The 15,824-nt window shown below is 37.6% G+C and overlaps 1 non-coding gene across 1 annotated transcript; it reads left to right on the top strand.

Annotated features, from left to right (window-relative positions):
• Positions 1-244: 244 nt before the first annotated feature.
• LOC145060642 (small nucleolar RNA R71) lies at positions 245-351 on the top strand. The gene has a single exon (XR_013686858.1). It is a non-coding gene; the product is annotated as a small nucleolar RNA R71 (small nucleolar RNA).
• Positions 352-15,824: the final 15,473 nt, after the last annotated feature.

Genomic DNA, 15,824 nt, shown 5'->3' with positions numbered 1-15,824 from the left:
CTCGGCTGCTAATGCATCATTTTGAGCTGCAAGACGAACTTCAGCCGGTGTACTTCCTTTCGAACCACTTGCATGTACCCTATCTGTGGGCCACTGGAAATTATTGGTTGCTATTCTATCCAATATCTCCACGCTCTCCTCATAGCTCTTTGTGAGCAAAGCTCCTCCAGCTGATGTATCTACTAGCATGCGTGTTTGAGCATCCAAACCTTGGTAAAATGTCTCAAGTTTCACATCATCAGGGAGTCGATGTGTCGGACATTTTCTCAGCAAATTGTTCCATCTCTCCCACACTTCCCATAACGATTCACCATCCATTTGTTGGAATGATGTGATGGCATTTCTTAGATTTGCATTTCGCGTGGGTGGGAAAAATCTTTTTAGGAATTTTTCTCTTAATTCCTCCCAAGTGGTGATGGAATCAGAAGGCAAAGACTCAAACCAGTCTCTAGCTTTCCCTTGTAGTGTGTACGGAAATAATCTTAGCCTAAATGCATCAGACGTCATGCCTCTTTGTTTGAAATTATCACACATCTGGTTAAAGGAACGCAGATGGGACAAGGGCTCATCACTAGACATACCTCCAAAGAGACCATTGTTATTGATCATCTGAAACATCACAGGTTTGAATTCAAAATTGTCAGCATTAATTGTTGCACTGACAATTGGCGGGTTTGTTCCTTCGAAACCTCTGTTTCCATTATTGTTTACGTTATCTCCCATATCTTCTTGAATCCGAAGTCTCCTCAACCCTCTCAAAGTTCTTTCAATCTCCCAATCAAGCGCAAATTCAGGTGGTCTGAATCTTCGACCGGCCAGAGTAAAATATCCTCAAGATGTTTAAGAGTCTAACAACTACCTAATGTTCTAACTTAAAAATAAAAATAGTCCCCGGCAACGGCGCCAAAAACTTGTTGACGAAAACGCGTACTCGCAAGTATACGAGGTCGTGCAAGTAATATAGTCGTAAGACCAGATATCGAACCCACAGAGACTATCCTATTCTAAGGAAGAGAGAACTAGGCAATTGATTGCAAAAGTGATTGATTTTATTAAACTAAAGAAACTACTAAAATAAAATTAAACTAAATTCAGCAACGTAAAAAGGACAACTAGAATAATCGAACAAACAAGGAAAACAATTAAACGATTTAAAAATTATGAGAAATATGGGGTTTAGTTGACTTATACGGATTCAACAGTTCTTCTAATGCAACTAATTTGTTAAACCAATTATATAGAAACGAATAACTTAACACCAACAAAAGTTATCAATTACCTCTTGGTCTCATGATTCGATAAAAAAAAAAAAAAAAAAAAAAAAAAAAACATTCACTCATATCTCTATGTAGTTCATGATTTTAAAAAGCATTAAGTCCAATGGTTTTGTTAAAAATGCCCTAACACACGTCTATGTTAAGTTTAAGCGAGATAACGAAACCGCACATTCATATTCAAACGATGTCACAAATAAAGCTTCTCTCGAAGTCAATATAAGCATGTAAATATTAAATTTAAACCAAGAAAATTAACCATAACTAACGTTGATCAAGTGCTAGCCAAAATCAAAATTACCCGTCAAAATTTATATTTTTAAAATAAGAACACATTTAAATATGCTATTCGATTTCAACAAAATTGGTTCAAACAAAATCAACTACATTAAAATTACCATCTCACCCTAGTCAACCAAACCCTAATAAAAATTACTCCATAAAATTAAAATTAAACACCACAAACAGATAAAAATCCAACATCATTATCCTTGATTTCAATTCTAATCAACAAAATAAACTTAGTATAGTATCTAACCGCATAGGAATATAATCGGAAAAAAAAAAATTTCAGAATAATAAAGAAAAGAAATCACCCAATTATGGTTCGGTTACCACATGCACCAGTTTTGATTATCATTGTGATGTTCGCTTCCAAAAAGTTCAGAGGGTGACGAAGAATGATAAAGGCTTCTTGGATTTCTTTTAAGCACTGTGCCGGCAGTCGATTCTTTTTTTTTCTTCGTAGGGTTCTCTCCTTTTTTTTTTCTGTCTCCTTTTCTTATCACGTAAATAACCATATATATAAAGCATAATTACAATCTTGCCCCTCCAACTTTCATGAATGGTGCAGCCTTAACCCCTTGATCTTTCAATTTTACCATTGTACAACTTTAGCCCTTGATCTTTCAACTTTAATTCAACTCTTACTTTTAGCTTATGATTTTCGTCCAGCAAACTAACTTCAACTTCAACGTCGATTATGAGCAGGAAAACGACCGATTCAGCAAAAACTCAAAACTTCAAACTTGTAGATAATTGTGTCTAGTTTCCGAAACATCTTGAATCGCCTAAATCGGAGTTCGGATGAGCCAGATATGATGAAAACACCGAGACATGGTCAATCTGCCAAACATCTTTTATTCACCTTAATTGCTCGTGATGAATTTTTCTTCTTTCAAATCCGTCAATTCCTTGCTGAAACCATTTGGACATTATAATATGAGTCGAACTCCCACCAAGACTCGTTGAATAAGTGGTGGGGGCCTAAGAAGCTTAGGCAATCTTGTATTCACAAGATAAAATCCATTAATTCCTTTTAGATTTTTGAACTTCATAAGAGGAAGTCAAACTCCCACCGTGACCCGTAGACTAGGCGGTGGGGAACCCATGAAACACAGGTTGCACTTGCATTAACAAGTAAAATGAATATCGTCGATTCCGATGCAAAGCACAATGTGCTATATTATGGATTTCGTGCAAGAAAAACATCTCCCACCAACCTGTAGAATAGGAGGAAGGGAACTCAAGAAACTCGAGTTGCACTTGATGACAAGTGGTGATGAAAGCCGTCAATTCCTTTAAGAATTTTGGACTTCATAAGAAGAAGCCCAACTCTCATCGTCCTATAGAATAAGAGATGAGGAACCCATGCAAGACAGGTCAAAAACCCAACTGAATGGGTAGAAAAACACCAACCGAGAAATATTATGTCGATTACACTCATTAACGTAAATTTATCTTTTTAGGGAAAATTTCGTTCACGTCCTTGTAAACTCTCAATATTACCTCAATATCCTTATAAACTTTAATATTACGTGTATATCCTTTTAAAACTATAAAAATTACATCCATATCCAAAATTAATTTTAATTAGAATTATATCAATTTTTTATTAAAAAAATTATATGAAATTCAAAATTACAAATAAATTTACCAAAATACCCCTTTCTTAATTTAATCCCAAATTAAATCACAATGCATCTTCTTAATTGCACGGTCTCTCTTCTTTTTCATTGCATCAGGTGGCATCAAACCGCATCCTCTGATTCTTCTCTATCTCTGCATCTTCTTGATGATCACAACAAGATGTATAGATTTTTCATTTCATGTCATGATGGAATGGAAATAGAAACAATTAATTTTTTTCATTCAAAAGGAATTGCCAATTCCTTTCATTCCCCATTTCTGTCATACTAAATGACCAGTTTAATTCTCATACTTACCAAAAAAAATGTGTGTTTAACATGGTTTTCAGTTTCTATGTTGGAGCCAAAGACTCCTGTGATTTATTTGATCATATGCGAGAATCCTGTGTAGTGCCAAATCATGTGTCCATGGTGATAACTGTAAATGCTTGTGCAAAATTAGGCACCATCCATAAAGCCAAACTCGTCCATGAAGTTATAAGAACACAATAACACTTACCAGACGTGATTTTAGGAACTGCAATGATAGACATGTATGCAAAATGTGGAAGCATAGATACCACACACCAGGTGCTCGATGAAATGCCACAAAGAAACATTATAACATGGAGCGCATTGATTTCAGCTTACGGGTATCACGGGCAAGGACAAAAAGCACTCTGAATTGTTCCCCATCATGTGCAAAAACAAAATCACACCAAACAAAAGCAGATTTCATTCACCTCTATATGCTTGTAGTCACTCTGGTATAGTCAAATACGGTCTTCAAATCTTCTCACTGATGCAAGAAAAGGCAAGCAAATGTACTGAATGAGAAGATGATGAGTTTGCTACAAGTAAATTGCTACTTCTGAAAATCTCAGCAAGAAAGGCAAATGTGATTTAGTTTGAGATTTAATTACGAAAGGGTGATTTAATTGATTTAATTTGAGATTTAATTAGGAAAGGGTAAATTGGTAAACTAATATATAATTTTGAATATTAGATAAAAAAATAATTAAAAATTGATATAATTTTAATTAAAAAATGATTTTGGATATTAATGTAATTTTTATAGTTTTAGAGGGATATAGACGTAATAATAAAGTTTATAAGGATATTGATGTAATATTCAATGTTTAAAAGGACATAAATGAAATTTTCCCTTCTTTTTAAGCTCAAAAAATGATGTAAACTGTAAAATCTGGGGACAAAAATAAGTTTTTTAGTTCATTTAGAGATCGAAAAACGAGCACTAAACAGTTATTAATATATTATAAGTTCTAATATATTAATAATATTATTTAATTAGTTTGATCGAGAATTAATTAAGTGATCAAAAGATAACTAATTAAATATATGGGTTGATTATGTAAATCATCCATAACTTATATAGTGGGCTAAGAGGCTCCATGGATAATCAAGCTGGGTTAGACCCATTGGATGCTCCATGGAGGCTCCATGGGAGTTACAAACCCATGGGTCATGGAAATGAAGAGTCATGACACATTAGGGTTTACATGGTGTAAACCTAGATGTGTCAACACTATATAAATCTCATGTGTTCTCCCAAAATCGGTTAGACAAGAAACAAGAGGGCTAGAGCCGATTTTTAGTGTTATACATTCTCTCCAAGTTTACTCCATAGCATTTGGTGTTGTGTGAAGCATTTGAGGCATCACACTTGGGGTGCTAGGCTCACAAGGTTTCAAGGAACACTTACAACAACAAGGCATCACACTTGGGGTGCTAGGCTCACAAGGTTTCAAGGAACACTTACAACAACAAGGTATGTAGTTCTATCTTTTATACAAGTTAAAATTGTTCCCCATGTATGCTAGATAGGATCATAGCCTTGGAAATCAACTTTGCATGATAATTAGACAAACATAGATCCAAGGTTATTAGGGTTGCATGTACACTTAGGAAGTGTTAGAATGCTCAAAACCCATCAGTGGTATCAGAGCCTAGGCTTGTTTGTTGATTATTTGTGCAATCTGCTTGAAAAATCGAGTTTCTGCTTTCTGCCCGTATGAACTCGCCGAGTCCTTAGGGGGACTCGACGAGTCCATGCACAAATGCAAGCTACTCGACGATTCAGTTCATGCACTCAACGAGTAGAGGCTGCTGTGTTTAGAATTTCGATTTTAGTTGTTGGAACTGGACTAGAAACATTACCCTAAATTGTTTTGGTACTTGAAAACATGTTTAGATGGAGTAATGCTTATGCTAATCCATTTACAATGACAATTATCAAAATTACAAGTTTTAAAGTGTAATTTTTGGATTCTTGAAAGTGTTCATATTCATGTTCTTGCTCTTATGAAGTTTAGATTATCATAGGAATTATTTGTAACCTATGTGGTAGATTAATTTATGATTACTATGTGTTTTAATGGAGTCCATAACTTGTCCTCAAGTTATGGAAAACCAAAAGTCACTTTGCTTTAAAACCATTAAAAGAACACATGGGTTATAAAAATGAAGAGTCTTCATTTTTTAATACCCTAATAAACTCATAAGTTACAAGAAATGAAAAGTTTTGAAAGTTTACAAAACTTGCCCTCAAGTTTTGGAACAAGTAAAGTCTTGATTAAAAACTTTAGTTCCAACCCTTAGAATTTTAAAAGTTAAAATTCAACCCTTATACTTATAGTATTATGATTTAATAATTATATATATATATATATATATATATATATATATATCTATATATATATATATATATATATATATATATATATATAAGAACAAAGTCATCTAACCGCTAGTACGACTCATTCACGAAGCCGGTCTATAAGGTGGGTATAAGGTTGTTGCCTATAAAATGACAACTTAATGGGTGTCCACTCTCACCCACCGCTTGCTTGACTGGTGGAGGGTCGTTAGCTGAACGGGTAAGACAAGGACTTATATATTCTCATTAAAAGTATAATGACTAGTATAAAGTAACTAAATGTTTTATAAATTCCCAATCTTAGTTACTTTAGGAAAAATATGAATAAGGTGCTAATCCATGAAATTACACTTTGCACCTTGTTTAAGTCGTTGGTGGAGCGTGTGTGGTTTACCGGCACACTAACTTGGACTTAACAAGGAAGGAAAAGGGTGACTTAAGGTTTTTCATGAGGTCGAAAGGAGCGCGTGTGGTTTACCGGCACAACGATTAAGTGAAAAACATTAAGGGTACCAAGTAATTTGCATGGTTACTTCACACCTTGTTTTGTGATCCTCAGTATCCCAGTTACAAAACACGAAGGGCACACTCGAGATTGAAACATGCCATTGAAAAGTTCAATGAATCTCAAAGAATCTAGGAATTTCTAAAAGCCAAATAAAACCTAATAATTTATATTTAATTTTCATGGTGGAAATTGGTGAATTGTCATTCACCTACCTTTCAAATATGTTATAACTTGGATTACGGCATCCCTCTTCTAGGTTATAATATATTGTGATTGGATCCTACCCTTACTATTACATTTGGGTGCTTTATTAAGGACTATCCCTATTTCTAAGCTAAACTTACTTTCTTCTTTTCAGATGTGTTCCGATAATGCTACTCCTGGCTCAAACCCTACTGGCTTCTTCTCTCTCATGAACCTTTGTAGGAGAGTCATATTTGATGGATCCAACTTTACTGACTGGATCAGAAACATCAGGATGGTCACTCGTTATGAGAACAAGGAATATGTTCTTGACAAGGAGCTCAAAGAGCCTGAGCCAACTGCTACTCCTGAGGCGTTTACTGAATATGAGGCACATGAAAGAGATGCTACCAAAGTGGCATGCATCATGATGGCCACCATGACAGTCGAGCTCCAAAAGTCCTATGAGGACTACTATCCTTTTGAGATGCACCAGGATTTGATGGACCGCTACCATCAGAGTGCTCGTCAAGAGCGATATGAAATCATCTCCTCTATGATCACAACCCGAATGAAAGATGGAGAACCCATCACGGGCCACTTGCAAAAATGCAAAGAATTGTGGACCGCTTGATGAAGTTGAATGTGAACTTCCCTGAGGAGTTAGCAATAGATATTATTTTGCACGCCTTACCTTCGTGTTATGATCAATTCCGCATGACATACCACATGAATAAGGAGTAAGTTACACTTAGCAAACTTCAGGGACTCCTAAAGACCGCAGAATCAGGTCTTAAAGGTAAGTCGGTTGTGACCACTCCTGCTACTACTCCAAACTCAGCACATGTCCTGGCAATTGGGAAAGGTAGAGGGAAGAAGAGAAAGAACCCTTCAAAGGGTACCAAGGGTAAGACCCTTGATGGCTCCTCTTCTAGCGAAACCAAGAAAGGTTTCGTTACACCTTCTTCTGATCCCAAAGAGGTTGAATGCTTCTACTGCCACGAAAAGACGCACTGGAAGCGTAACTGCCCAAAATACCAGCAAGACTTGAAGGATGGGAAGGTTAAACCCAACCATGCAGGTATTTACACTATCTCATCTAATAATTCACTCTATTCTAACTCTTGGGTCCTTGATACCGGTTGCGATATTCATATTTGTTCTGAATTGCAGGGACTAAGAAGAAGTGAGAATGTGGAGCATGGAAAGATAAACTTGATCATGGCGAATAGGAAAGTTTCACCTGTGACCAAGATTGGAGTTTATACTTTGTTGCTTAGTAGTGGATTTACTTTAGATTTGAATAAATGTTGTTATTCGCCAGAAATGTCAAGTAATGTTATTTCCTTTCGTGCTTTGTATAAACAAGGTTTTACCTTTTTCTTTTGATAATGAAACTAGTGGAATAAATGCTTTCTTTAATAATGTGTTTTATTTTAAAACATTACCTTGTGATGGTGTGTATGAAGCTGTGTCTGTTGTAGATAACTTAGGAAATAATGTATTGTGTATTGATTCTACTAATGATAATAACTTGGATAAAGCATCATTATGGCATTGTCGTCTTGGACATATAAGCAAGAAACGCATAGGCCAACTCCAAAAGGATGGAGTCTTGGAGTCATTTGACCTAAAGTCAGATGATAGTTGCAAATCATGCTTACTTGGAAAAATGACAAAGTCACCCTTCACAGGTTCTTGTGAGAAGGGTGAAGGTTTGTAGGATCTTGTACACACGGATGTGTGTGAACCCTTCAAACATGCCACAAGGGATGCTAATCGTTATTATGTGACTTTTACGGATGATTATAGTAGATATGGATATGTCTACTTAATCAAGCATAAGTTAGAGACTTTTGAAAGGTTTAAAGAGTTTAAACAGGAAGTCGAGAATCAATTGGGCAGGAACATTAAGATGCTTTGATCCGATCGTGGTGGTGAGTATCTTAGTACTGAGTTCCTCGACTATCTAAGGGAATATGGGATTGTCTCACAATTGACACCTCCCAGGACACCACAGTTGAATGGTGTAGCTGAGAGGCGTAATCAAACCTTGTTGGATATGGTTCGTTCCATGATGAGTCGAGCCACGCTACCAATCTCATTTTAGGGGTATGCCTTAGAGACTACCACCCATATCCTTAATCTGGTCCCTATAAAGAAGGTTGCCAAAACACCTCACGAGATGTGGACTAGAAAAGTTCATAGTCTAGCCCACATCAAGGTTTGGGGTTGCGAGGCTTTTGTGAGACGCGAGACTCATGACAAGCTCGAACCTCGACGCGAGAAGTGTATTTTCACCGGCTACCCACAAAGATCCTTTGGTTACCTCTTCTACAGACCTAGCGAGAATGTGGTCTTTGTAGCAAGGAGAGCTGTCTTTCAAGAGAGAGAATTTATAAGCCAAGGAGACAGTGGGAGGCAAATTGACCTTGAAGAACTTCAAGAGTCAAGTGGTGAAGGAACCTCAAACTCTAGCAGTCAACTTGAGGAGGAACCTCCTGTTGATCCAATTATACCTCCAGTTGTACCACTGAGGCGTTCCACAAGGGTTAGGAATGTACCTGAGCATTACTATGGTTTCCATATTACTACGGAAGGTGAGATACTTATTAGTGATGAGACACTAGTAGGTCTGGATGAACCTAACAGCTATGTGGAAGCCATGGCAGGCCCTGAGTCTGCTAAATGGAAAGAGGCAATGGATAGCGAGATACAATCCATGTATGACAGTCAAGTTTGGAACTTGGTTGAGAATGTACCAGGTCGTAAGATTGTAGGGTGCAAATGGATCTTCAAGAAGAAGACCGACATGGATGGTAACGTACACACTTATAAGGCTCGACTGGTAGCAAAGGGCTTCTCTCAAACTCCTGGAGTGGATTATGATGAGACCTTTTCACCAGTAGCCAAGATTAAGTCTATTAGGGTATTGTTAGCCATAGCTACATTTCATGACTATGAAATATGGCAAACGGATGTCAAAACCGCTTTCCTTAATGGAAAGTTGGCTGAGGATGTTTACATGAATCAGCCAGAGGGTTTTGTCAGCACAGAGTATCCTAATAGAGTGTGTAAGCTTGAGAAATCCATCTATGGATTAAAGTAAGCACCTCGCAGATGGAATCTTTGCTTTGATGAGAAGGTCAAAGAGTTTGGCTTCTCTAGGAGTGAAGATGAATCTTGCGTATATGTCAAGGCTAGTGGGAGTATAGTTAGCTTTTTGGTATTGTATGTGGATGACATACTACTCATAGGAAATGACATTCCAACTCTGTAGGAAGTTAAGTCCTGGCTTGGGAAGTGTTTTTCTATGAAGGACCTAGGAGAAGCTGCCTATATTCTAGGGATAAGGATCTTGAGAAACCGGAGAAAAAGACTAATTGGACTTAGTCAAAGTACCTACTTGGACAAGGTGTTGAAGAGATTCAGCATGCAAGATTCCAAGAAAGGAGAGTTACCCATCCAGAGTAACACTAGACTGAGTAAGACTCAGAGCCCGAGTACTGAGGATGAGATAGCAGAAATTAGTCAAATACCTTATGCTTCGGCAGTAGGCTCGATCATGTACGCTATGACCTGTACTCGTCCTGATGTAGCCTTTGCTTTAAGCATGGTTAGCAGGTATCAGGGGAATCCTGGTAAGGCTCACTGGACAGCGGTAAAGAACATTCTCAAGTACCTGCAGAGGACTAAGGACTGGGTCCTTACCCTTGGTGGGAGTGATGACTTGAGAGTTGTAGGGTATAGTGATGCTAGCTTCCAAACTGATAGGGATAATTTCCGCTCTCAGTCGGGCTGGGTCTTTACCTTAAATGGAGGAGCAATCTCTTGGAAAAGATCCAAGTATGAGACAGTGGCTGGTTCAACGTGCGAATCAGAGTATATAGCGGCAAGCGAGGCGGCAAAAGAGGCTATGTGGCTAAAGAACTTCATTGGAGACCTTGGAGTTGTACCAGCTATATCGGAGCCTATAGAGATTTTCTGTGATAGTGAAAGTGCAGTTGCCTTAGCAAAGGAACCAAGGGATCATGGGAGATCCAGATACGTCGACAGAAAATATCATTTCATCAGACATCGTATAGAAGAAGGACTCCTCGTGGCAAAGAGGGTATCATCGGATGAGAACCCGACAGATCCCCTCACGAAGGGACTGGGTAGGGTTAAGCATCTCCAGCATGCTAGGAGCATAGGGCTGAAGGATGATATTAGTTTTAGTAGTTAGATAATTTTGAAATTTGTAAAATGTAATTGAAATTTGATGATGAATAAAAGTTGTGTTTATTTATGAGTAAAGTGTTATTATCTTTTGTCAATCGTTTACTATTATTTCTTTTGCATGTTTTGACTTCCAGAATATTTATGTTGTTTTACATATTATTCAAATTATCCAATGCCGGTCATATGTTGGAAGTAGATATGAAGTAAGACTGTCATGAGTTGGTTGTAGAGGTCTAAGATGTTGGACATGGCCTCAACACTCATGAGTGCTCATAAGTTCTGAGTATTGGATTCAACCCACGCTCGCTGGCATCACTTCATGGAATTTATCTCAAGTGATCGCGAGACGGTAATATCATATAAGTCTTCAAACCTAGAGATATGACTTGTTAACTATGAGTTAGTTATGCATTGAACGTGCGAAACCGCATTCGTAACTCGATGTTATAAAACGTGCGTTTGTGTGTAATTTAACAAGTAATAGAACAAGCATATGAGTCGAAGTTTTTATGTTCCTTCTTGGATTAGAAGCTGATATATGGGCCCCTCGATGATTTTGTTTTGACCTATGTACCGGGCCCGATCAGAACTAAGTTGATGTGTTCAATTAAGTTCTTTGTCAAACAAATCGGAAATCGGGAAACAAACTGCTGGACAATAAGCAAGACTAATGTTCCATGTGTTTGTCCGGCTGATATCTAGAACAGAGGATTATATAATCCCTCATCTGAAATGGCGTACCATCATCTTTTCAGTTCCGAGAAACCTTGAAAGACCTATGATTGCCGATCGGTTCCTGAAGTATTGCAGTTATAGTTATTAGACTTATCCAAGTGGGAGACTGTTGGATAAGGTGTCTAAGTCCATAACTATTTCTAGTAAATACTTGACCCGACCCGGCATGGTCCATTTGGGTTGCATGGCACCATGCAATTGGATAGACTAAATGAGAGAAATAACACTTGTGGTTATTAATATATTATAAGTTCTAATATATTAATAATATTATTTAATTAGTTTGATCGAGAATTAATTTTAGAATTAATTAAGTGATCAAAAGATAACTAATTAAATATATGGATTGATTATGTAAATCATCCATAACTTATATAGTGGGCTAAGAGGCTCCATGGATAATCAAGTTGGGTTAGACCCATTGGATGCTCCATGGAGGCTCCATGGGAGTTACAAACCCATGGGTCATGGAAATGAAGAGTCATGACACATTAGGGTTTACATGGTATAAACCTAGATGTGTCAACACTATATAAAGCTCATGTGTTCTCCCAAAACCGGTTAGACAAGAAACAAGAGGGATAGAGCCAATTTTTAGTGTTATACATTCTCTCCAAGTTTACTCCATAGCATTTGGTGTTGTGTGAAGCATTTGAGGCATCACACTTGGGGTGCTAGGCTCACAAGGTTTCAAGGAACACTTACAACAACAAGGTATGTAGTTCTATCTTTGATACAAGTTAAAATTGTTCCCCATGTATGCTAGATAGGATCATAGCCTTGGAAATCAACTTTGCATGATAATTAGAAAAACATAGATCCAAGGTTATTAGGGTTGCATGTACACTTAGGAAGTGTTAGAATGCTCAAAACCCATCATTAGGTTCATCCAAACTTACCAGTGTGCTATCACTGATAAGTGTATCACCTTCCACAGTAATATGGAAACCATAGTAATGCTCAGGTGCATTCCTAACTCTTGTGGAACGCCTCAGAGGTACAGACTCTTCTGTCAAATCAATAAGAGTTTTCTCCTCAGGTTAATTGCTAGGGTTTGAGGTTCCTTCACCACTTGACTTTTGAATTTCTTCAAGGTCAATTTTCCTCCCACTGTTTCCTTGGCTCATGAACTCTCTCTCGTGAAAGACTCATCTCCTTGCTACAAAGACCACATTATCACTGGGTATGTAGAAGAGGTAACCAAAGGATCTATGTGGGTAGCCGATGAAAATACACCACTCACTTCGAGGTTCGAGCTTGTCTTGAGTCTCGCGCCTCACGAATGCCTCGCAACCCTAAATCTTGATGTGGTCCAGATTGGGAACTTTTCCAGTCCACATCTCGTGAGGTGTTTTAGCAACCTTTTTGGTAGGGACTAGATTAAGAATATGGGCGGCAGTCACTAAGGCATACCCCCAAAATGATATTGGTAGCGAAGCTCGACTCATCATGGAACAAACCATGTCCAAAAAGGTTCGATTACGCCTCTCAGCCACACCATTAAGCTGTGGTGTCCTGGGAGGTGTCAATTCTGAGACAACCCCACATTCCTTAAGATAGTCAAGGAACTCCGTACTAAGATACTCACCACCTTGATCGAATCGAAGCATCTTAATTAGGGGTGCAAATGAGCCGAGCCGAGCCCGAGCCTGGCCAGGCTCGGCTCGGGCTCGTTTAAGTTATATGAGGCTCAAGCTTGAGCTCGACTTGATTCGAGCTTTCTTTTACTGAGATCGGCTCGAGCTCGTAAAGAGTTATACAAGCTCGGCTCGGGCTCGGGCTCGACTCGTTTTTATCGGGCGTGCCTATATAAGCTTAAGCTCGGCTCGAGCTCGTTAAAAAGCTCGTTTACTAATACCCGAAATTCATAATTCCCCTAATATGTTTTTAATTTAATATATATAAATAATAATAAATAATATTATATAAAGGATCGTTTAGGCTCGCGAGCCTAATCGAGCTTTGTGACATAGGCTTGAGCTCGAGCTCGTTTAATAAACAAGCTTGATATTAAGCTCGAGCTCGGCTCGGGCTCATTTAAAATTGGTTTCGAGTCGAGCTTTTAATGATCCAATCTCGAGTAGCTCGCGAGTAGCTTGGCTCGTTTGCACCCCTAATCTTAATGTTCCTGCCTAACTGATTCTCCCATTCCTGTTTAAACTCCTTGAACTTTTCAAAGGTTTCTGACTTATGCTTGATTAAGTAGATATATCCATATCTACTAAAATCATCAGTAAAAGTCACATAGAAGCGGTTAGCATCTCTTGTGGCGGTTCTGAAGGGTCCATACACATCAGTATGTATGAGGTCCAACAATCCCTCACCCCTAGCACAAGTACCAGTGAAGGGTGACTTTGTCATTTTCCCAAGCAAACAAGATTCACAACTATCATCCGTCTTTAGGTCAAATGACTCCAAGACCCCATCCTTTTGGAGTTGGCCTATGTGTTTCTTGCTTACATGTCCAAAACGACAATGCCATAATCATGCTTTATCCAAGCTAGTGGAAGAATCGATACACAATACATTATTTCCTAGGTTATCAACAATTGACACAGTTTCATACACACCATCACAAGGTAATGCTTTAAAATAAAGAACAATATTAAAGAAAGCATTAATACCACCACATTCATTATCAATCGAAAAGGTAAACCCTTATTGGTACAAACTGATGGGTTTTGAGCATTCTAACACTTCCTAAGTGTACATGCAACCCTAATAACCTTGAATCTATGTTTTCTCTATATACATGCAAATTTCTTTTTCAAGGTTATTTCCTAACTAGCATGGCATCGGGAATAAATAAAACATAAAAACTAGTAGAAATACATACCTTGTTGTTGCTTGGATTCCTTCAAGACTTTGTGAACCTAGCACCCCAAATGTTGTGCCTCAAATGCTTCACACAACACCACAAAACTTGGAATAACTTGAGAGAATACTTCTTACACTCAAAAATCGGTTATGCCCTCTCTAGTAACTCTAGGTGCCGATTTTGCTAGCCAAAGGGTCCCTTTTATAGTGGTGTCACAATTAGGGTTTCATTATGAAGACCCATAATTGTCATGACTCTTCATTTCTCATGACCCATGGATTAGTAACTCCCATGGACTATCCATGGAGCTCCAAATGGTTACATCCATAACCCATAAACCATGGGTCATTAGACCACCATAAAAGAATTAATGATTGTCATAATCAACCCTATATGTTTAATTAGTCTCACTTTGATCACCAAATTAATACTAGATTAATACTTGACCAATAATAATTAAATAATACTATTATTAATATATTAGAACTTATAATATATTAATCATCATAAGTGCCTTATTCTCTCATTTAGTCTATCCAAGTATTGCAATGCCATGCAACCCAAATGGACCATGTCGGGTCGGTCAAGTACATACCAAATAAAGTTATGGACTTAGACACTATATCCAACAGTCTCCCACTTGGATAAGTCTAATAACTATATTTGCAAATATGACTTCAAAATCCGACTAGCAATCGTAGCTCTTTCAAAGTCTCTCGGAACTGAGATGATGATGATACGTCATTTAAGATAAGTGATCATATAATCCTCTGCTCTCATGATATCAGCCGGACAAACACATGGAACATGGTCTTACTTATTGTCCAGCATTTGTTTCTCGATCTCCGATTTGTTTCAACATAGAACTAAATTGAACACATCAATTCGGTTCTGACCGGGCCCGGTACATAGGTCAAAACCAAATCATCGAGGGGCCCAGATATCGCTTCTATTTCAAGAAGGAGCAGATAAACTTCGACTGATATGCTTGTACTAACTACTTGTTGAATTATTCACAAAGGCACGTTTTATAACATCGAGTTACCAATGTGTTTTCGTACAATCAATGAATAACCAACTCATAGTCAACAACTCATATCTCTAGGTTTGAAGATTTATATGATATTACCGTCTCATAATCACTCGAGATAAATTCCATGAAGTGATGCAAGTGAGCGTGGTTTGAATCCAATACTCAGCCCTTATGAGTACTCATGAATGTTGTAGCAACCATTGCATTGTCTAAAGCACTTTAGACAAATCATACAAGCCAAATTCATGACAGTCTTAAATCAATACTTACTTCCAAAGTTTGACTGACTGTGGATGGTTTGAATAATAACATAATTATTCTAGAATTAAAAACATGGAAATTTGAAACATAATAAACAATCAACACAAGATAGTAACACCTTACTCATAAATAAATAACAACTTTTATTTATCATCAAATGTCAATTACATTTTACAAGTTTCAGGAATCTAATTATTGAAACTAATA

This window comes from Lactuca serriola, chromosome 6 (genome assembly GCF_051521515.1).
Source record: "Lactuca serriola cultivar US96UC23 chromosome 6, Lser_US96UC23_V15, whole genome shotgun sequence".
NCBI classification, from domain to species: domain Eukaryota; kingdom Viridiplantae; phylum Streptophyta; class Magnoliopsida; order Asterales; family Asteraceae; genus Lactuca; species Lactuca serriola.
Note: the sequence above shows the minus strand (reverse complement) of the source record. Positions and strands in the feature narration are given on the sequence as shown.